Raw genomic sequence first — 7,381 nt, 5'->3', positions numbered from 1 at the left:
ACACCTATGAACAGTCAAGCTCAGGTTTCTTGCTGAGCAACTAGCTTGACCTACCAGGCAAGCTGAAAGTCAGGACCCACAAAGGGTTTGTAAGGATGCTTAAAGCCTAACTCCTATGACCTTTCTCCCTGGAGGCTTCCCATAAGGCATATCCTTAAGCTTCTATATCACTTTTAGAAATTAGTAATTTGTGTCTCATTTTAAGATGTATATATGTGCCTAAAGAGGTAGGTAAATGGTGAGTGGATATTTCAGAAGTGCTTTCATGTCTAACTTCCATTAAATCAAGCAACTGTTGGGTGGCTTAATGCTTTGAAAAAAAATCCTAGAAAGAAGATTTCCATAGTTGAATACATTTATGTCTTTAACCTCTGGTACCCTATAAGTAAAATGAAAGCTATCATAACTGCCCATTTGCTTGGGGATGATGACAAGATTTTGCTAGGAAATGAGGAGGTCTGGAGCATGAGCACCACTAAAGTGAAGTAAAGATGAGGGAGGTGAGAACATCCTAGTTGCTGATGTTGTGTCTCTTGCCATAGGGAAAAGAGGAGGCAATGAGCTGAAGCATTTCTTTTTACTGGACCCGTATTTCTCATTGTTGCATACTGGTTAGCTTCTTGCATTCACACATCTCTGATCCTCTTTGCTCTGCTCTGCTCCTCCCACCTGCTACATACACAGCTTATCTCATCCCACCCTCTTGGATGGTAATGGAAGGTTAATTATCCAGTAAGAGACAGTATGACTCCTTTCTTCTATCTTTCTGGGCACTGACATAGTACTCATAATTATCATATCTGCTTCAAATAGCATGCTAGGTATTTCAAGAGGTGAAAAATGCTCACTGTTTGCTACCAGCAAATCCCATTCTTTTCTTCTTGCCGGATACAAATCCTTTTCTTCATCTGTTTTCTAGAAGCAAATCAAACATGCTTTCATTGTGCGCTCTATTAGCAGAAAAGCAATGTCTAATTCTTAAAAATGTCATGTTGTTTTCCTGTCCCCTCCTATCCCTTGAGGCTAAGTAATCCCTTGTGAAAAATCTGACCCTATTATGGTGGAACTGTGAACTCAGAAGAAATCAGTAAGTGTCCGCTTGCTGGTGTGCCAAACAAATCTGGATAAAGCACATAAAGATAAGACTGATCCATTTCCGTGGTCCCAAAGGGAGAAGCTTAGTGCATTGCTGTGCTTCCTTGCATAAACTGTAGTGACTACTGAACAGGGGGTCTGCCTGGTACCCAGAGTTTCTTCCTTTCTACAAGGCATTAATCTTACTCATTTTAATTATTCACGTATGAAATCTTTGTTCAGGAGCCCAACAAGTAATCCTGTTAGTACTGTGGTTCTGGCATGTAGTATAGCCGAACCCATGAAACACTGATGTTCCTTGACTCTTGCATGGGGGGCAGGAACTGATCGTCCTGCTTGCTTTGCAGGATCACACTGCAGAGAATTCATTCCAACAATTATAATTTGCCCCCTCAACTACAAGTCTTTTTTTTTGTTTTGTTATTAGACATATTTATAGTCTTTTTAGCAATGAAAAAGTGTGTTTAAATGCAGGTGAATTCGAAGTGAGGTGTTTGATTCTGTATGTGGTTTGGGAGAGGTGGGAAGAGGGACTGCAGGCTTTTCATCCAGAAGTAATTGGCTGCAGGAAGAGAGAAATGAAGGAGGCTGCATGATGCAGTTGTGGAGTGGCAGAGATTAAAAGTAATGCTTTGTAAAGCAGTCAGATTCTCAGTCTAGTTGCTGAATGCATGTAGGAAGCAACCCTACATTGGGCAGCCACACTGTGACTAGGTATGCCTGCCTCCAGCGAGGAATATATGTTAACAGCACTGTTCTCATCACTGGTAACAGGAACAATCAAGGCAGTTTGCCTCCAGAGCAGTCTTTTTGTACAACAGAAACAGGACTGCTGGACAGGGGCTTTTTACAAGGACATATAGTGATATGACAAGGGGTAACTGTTTTAAACTGAAAGAGGGTAGATTTAGATGAGATATTAGGATGAAATTTTTACTGTGAGGGTGGCAAGGTGCTGGCACAGGTTGCCCAGAGAAACTGTGGCTGCCCCATCCCTGGAAATGTTCAAGACCAGGCTGGATGGAGCTTGGAGAATCTCGTCAGTGGAAAGTGTCCCTGCCCATGTCAGGGGGGATGGAACTAGATGATCTTTAAGGTCCCTTCCAACCTAAACCAGTGTATGATTCTATGAATAGTAACCTTACTGCCCTCTCTTCATTTGAAGCAAGTCATAATTTACAGCTATACCAACGGCAATCGCTGCAGCCCTCGGGCAACTGGATTACAACTCCAGCTAATGCACAAAGGATTGAGCAAAAGCTACACCTGTTCTCTACAATATATATTCTACAAATGGTCTAAACTGGTGACAAGCCCTACAAATCCCCTTGTGTCATATTTCTAATCTGGGTAGCCTGCATAGGGCTGTGAAGTCAGTATCCGTTGCTTGTGTAGTTGCAAGTGATTTATGATTTTGTGGGGTAACCTGAACATTTAAACCAGTGACACAATTTATCTCAGGTTCAGTTTCCATTGAATCCTAAAAGCTTGTGCTGGTGGAGCTTGTGCTTACTTCCTGATCCTTAGTGCAGCAGCACAGTCAGGGCTACATCTAGAGTGGGGCCATCTGCCCTAAGCCATTAATTTGGGTCCCAAAGAGGCAGGAGGGTGCCAAATTCACAAACCTGGAAAAGCTCACTCTACAGCTGTGTTATGAAACATCTGTGTTTTCTTTTTGTGTTGAGCTACAGTCTGGGGAATAAATTAAGAGTTGTTGGGTTTGTGGGTTTTTTTCCCTGTAAAATGATTTTTTTAAAAATGAACTGAATTTTTAAAATTGGAAATATTTGCCATTATGTGAGGAATAATCTGATGGGTAACAGCCTAGCAAGAGACTGTCAGTTTAGGTCCATAACTCTTTTTCTGCAAAAATTCACTTTCACAGCCTCCTGCTTTCTTTTCTCTCTCAAAACCGTTTTATTAAAATTATGCCAAAACAGTCCAGATTTTCAAAAGTGAAAATGTATTGCAGAACTTGGACACCCTCCCCTGGAGAAACAATTGCCAGCTCAGAACAATCCCTGATAGGGCAGGAGATGTGGTAATGGGGGATGCGGAAAAAGCTGAAGATCTCTTTTCCTTAGTCCTTCTGTCTAGACTGTCAAAGTCTGACTTCAGCCTCCCAGAGCTGTGTGCCTTGTGGCAGAATTTGAAGGAGACAAAGAGACGAATATTGCTAATGGCAGGGGAAGATTAAGTTAGAGACTGCGTAAACAAATGCATCAGCACAAGCATGAGGACGTGTACAAGTCCTTGGGATGGGATGGCGTAAATCCAAGGGTTATGAGGGAGCTGGCTGGTGTCATTGCAAGGCCATGCTCTATCATATTTAAACATTATGGTAATTGTATGAAGTCCCCAATGTCAAGAAGAAAGGCAAATGTCACACCCACCTCCAAGAAAGGGAAGGAGTATCTTTCTTAGCAAGAACTTTGCCAGCAGGACAATTACTTCAATTTGGCATTCATGAGGCTGCATTTGGAGAACTGTGTCTAGCTTACAGGAGGGAGTCCAGCAGAGGACCACCAGGATGACTGGAGTACATGACACATGAGGAGACACTGAGACAACAAGGTTTGTTTAGCCTCAAAAGGAGAAGGGGAACAGGAAAGCTAACTGCTGTCTTCCACTACCTGGGTAGGGGCAGGCGGTGAGGTGTATGCTACAGAGGAAACGGAGCCAGATTCTTCTCAGAGATGCACCAGGAGAGATACAAGAGGCAGTGTATGCAGTTTGCAGTAAGGCAGACTCTGACTGAATATAATGAAAGAAAATTTCATCCTGAAAGTGACTGTGCACTGGAACAGGTGCCCGGAGAGGCTGTGGAGTCTCAGACCTGGGAGATTTCAGAACGTGGCTGGTCAAGGCCTTGAGCAACTTCACCTTGTGTTGAAGCCAGCCCTGCTATAAGCAGGTAGTCTGGTCAGATGGCCTCAGGGTTGCTTTCCAGCCTGAATTAGCCTGTTGTTCTGTGCCTTCTATGTGTTGGGGCTGGGGAGTCTTTCATGAGCTGCCTTTCCTATGTGTATTCCCAAAGAGTAAAAGAGCACAAGGCAGTCGAAAGTGTATGTAACTGTTAAGTCACAAAATAATTCCCTTACCCCATTAGAACAATCAAGGAAAGTAAAACACTTAAATGGACCAGACTGTTCTGTTCTTAGCTTACTGCTGTCTGGTAGGTCATGATTCCAGGTGAAGAACATGGGTTTACTTATGTACTGTAAAAACGAGAGCATTTTGCAAGGCAAAACCTTCTGGCTTTTTAGAGTAGGCTAAATGTATTTGCAATGACTGGAATATTTTCCAGTGTGTCTGAATGCTTTCAAATGTAAGGAAGTCTGAAGCAAGGCTGCTGATGGCTCAGTGAGGAGATCGTGACTTCTAGTGTATGGAATGCAGTATCATCTGACACATCTGTGTGCTGGCCTTCTGCTAAGATCTTCTTTTCCTGCAATCCCAGCATTGCATTGCATCATCAGTCAAAGCTGTTCTCTTTTAACTCCTAAATTTAACAAGTGACTAAAACCTTCAAATCCACATAAAAGATGCTAGCCTCTAAAGATTGGCCTGACATCTTCTTTTGATGCTGGAGTTCATTCATTTTTGGATCTTTCCACTATGAAAGTGAATATGCTGGTTAGAATAAAAATCAGCATAATAGACAGACAAACACTTATTGATTAAAAACACCACTCCTTAATGCATCATCAGTTTGGTATGGACATTTACCAGCCAGCATGATCTTACTAATATAGTGAGGCCAATACCAGTCTATAGCAAAGACTTACAGAAAAACCGTCTGGTTGCACGATACTTCTATTACTTTCATGCAACACACAGTAATTTCACCACTTTCAATTCTACTTTCAAATTTCTGTTCTACAAGAATCTGTAGGAACATCTTGTATGCATTCACCACCCACATGAACACATGCATACACATGCACAGTGTAAAATAGTCCATTAATGGTTGTTATTCATATGCTCTTCGGTCTGATATTTACAGCTGCAGGTTTTCTAGCTGAGGTGACCAGCCTAGTTAACACGGTGGCAGCACAGGTGTTGCCACACAGGTATTCCCTCAGCTGACATTTACACAAACGCTAGTGCAAAAGTGAGAAATTGTCTCTCTAGAAACATCCTGAGTATCTGAGGGTATAGCTAACTTTTTCTTCTGCATGTGAAATGGCACCAGACTCCTTCATGTGTTATGATGAATGTTGCCTGTGTTTTAGCTCATCTTCCAGACTTGGTGGAAATGGCAAACTGAATGTGCAACAGGCATATTCCCAAGGGTTTTGAATGTCCTGTGTCACTCTCAGCTAGCACCCTGCAAAGCACAACAATGGCCTTAGGACAGTCTCTTATGACAGGGCAGATCTGTGTGACATCCCAGGCCAGGTCTGTCTTCTGCACCTTCTGTGGAGCAGTGCCATACAGAGTCCTTGCAGCAGCCAGCTCACCTCAGTTCCTCAGTGGTGTCTGAACACTGTCCTGCTTGCAAGGCTGATTTTTCCGAACTCCATACTTCCTCCTCTTGGCCAAATCTAAATTCAGTCCTCATTGACCAGCCTCAGCTCCCATATCTTCCCATGAAAAAAATTTGCTCCCAAAATGTTGTCATTCTTTTCTGTCATGTAAAGAACCACTCCCATGTACCTCCCTTGACAGCCTTACACGCATGCTAACTCGTGCTTCAATTCATCCTGTTTAGCTAGTGTGCCTGACAATACGATGTGGTGTGCTCTACCTTATATTAATACCCATACTTTGAGTCCAGAAAAGCCCCTTTAGTAGCCTCATGCACTAGTAATGATTCATTTCTCTAATAAAAGGTTAATTCCATTTTTTCTTGTTCATCTTATCTCTTGGCCCAGAAAGCTACAAACATTTTTTGCATATAAAGCTGCCAAAACCCAGATGTCTTACACAAGAGCAGCTGCTTAGGACTTTGTCCTTAGCTGGCTGGCAGTGCAATGCTAGAGCGGAGCCCAGTTTCCTCCCCTCCTGGCTGCAGCGCAGCTTTGATTACACAGACCCTTGAACCTGCAAGTTCCCACATGGCAGTGAGATCTCTGCTTTGGCTTTGATTGGGTCATGAAAGTTTTAGCAACATTGTTGCCATGCACCTAATCTGGGGATGCTCTGCAGCCCTGAAAAGAAAGCTGTTCAGGAGGGATACTTGCATACAGGTATGTCTGCCAACAGGGCAGTTTCATCAGTTCTAGGGCAGAGGCTACCTGCTGTAATTAACTATCAGTTCACTTAAAATGACCTCAGCATCTCTGATGGTCGCCTTAATACTACATGTTGTGTAGCTTCAAAGTTCCCATTTTTTGTAAGATTTTTTTTTATTGGCTTCTGATTTATAGAAAATATTCATGTCTGTTGTCTTACTCCTCCTCCTCCCTCACATACCTTTACAGTATTTCTTGGTATTTATCAATATTGAACCCTCATCAGCCTGTGTGTAACTAGATAACAGCTTAATTACTTGTAGGAGTACAAGTCCCACCCCTGTTAGTGTGCATTGGAATTTCAGCTGACAGCCTGCTGTGCATTGCACAGGGACAGGCTCTCCAGCCTTGCACTTTCTCAACTAAAGAACTAACTGATTCTCTCTTCTGCAATACTGTACAGTTTAATAAAAAAATGTATGATAGCAGCTTATGTAGTCGAGGATCCAGGTGTAGAAAGCAATACATAGGCCAAACATTGTATGTTTCAGAAAACAGAAGCAACAATATATGCAGCAATTTATTGTGTTCAGTGGCATTTATACTCTGGGGTTCTTTCCAGACTGAACATTTGTTATTTGATTACTGTAGGAGTTGTCTATGCAAAAATATACTGCTATTTGCTTGTCAACATACATACGCAACTGCAGTAACTTTGCTAGTGTTCTGTGTGGATATTCTTGTGCCGCAACAAGGCTGTAAGCAAAGGGAGCTGTGCTGGATGTGTATGCTTGTATTCCTCACATAAACCTGTGGCCACTTGAACTTAAGTGAGCTTTTGTATATTGAAAGAAGCAAAAGCATCAGATCTTACATGTCATCCTTCTAAACTCTCCCCTATTTTCATATTGGTGTTTTCAATTAATTCCTTGATACCGCTGTGGATACTCTTTCTGAGTCTCTTCTCAAGCCCTGATTCTGCACTCTGGCAGCAAGCCCCCTAGCCAGGCAGAGTCCACAGGCCTGGGTTGATGCAAACATAACATTCAAAACTCATCTCTCCAGATTGGAGTGCTAGTAAGAGAGCATAGAATTAAGCAGGGCTCAAT

Source organism: Falco cherrug, chromosome 13, assembly GCF_023634085.1.
Source record: "Falco cherrug isolate bFalChe1 chromosome 13, bFalChe1.pri, whole genome shotgun sequence".
Lineage (NCBI taxonomy): Eukaryota > Metazoa > Chordata > Aves > Falconiformes > Falconidae > Falco > Falco cherrug.
Note: the sequence above shows the minus strand (reverse complement) of the source record.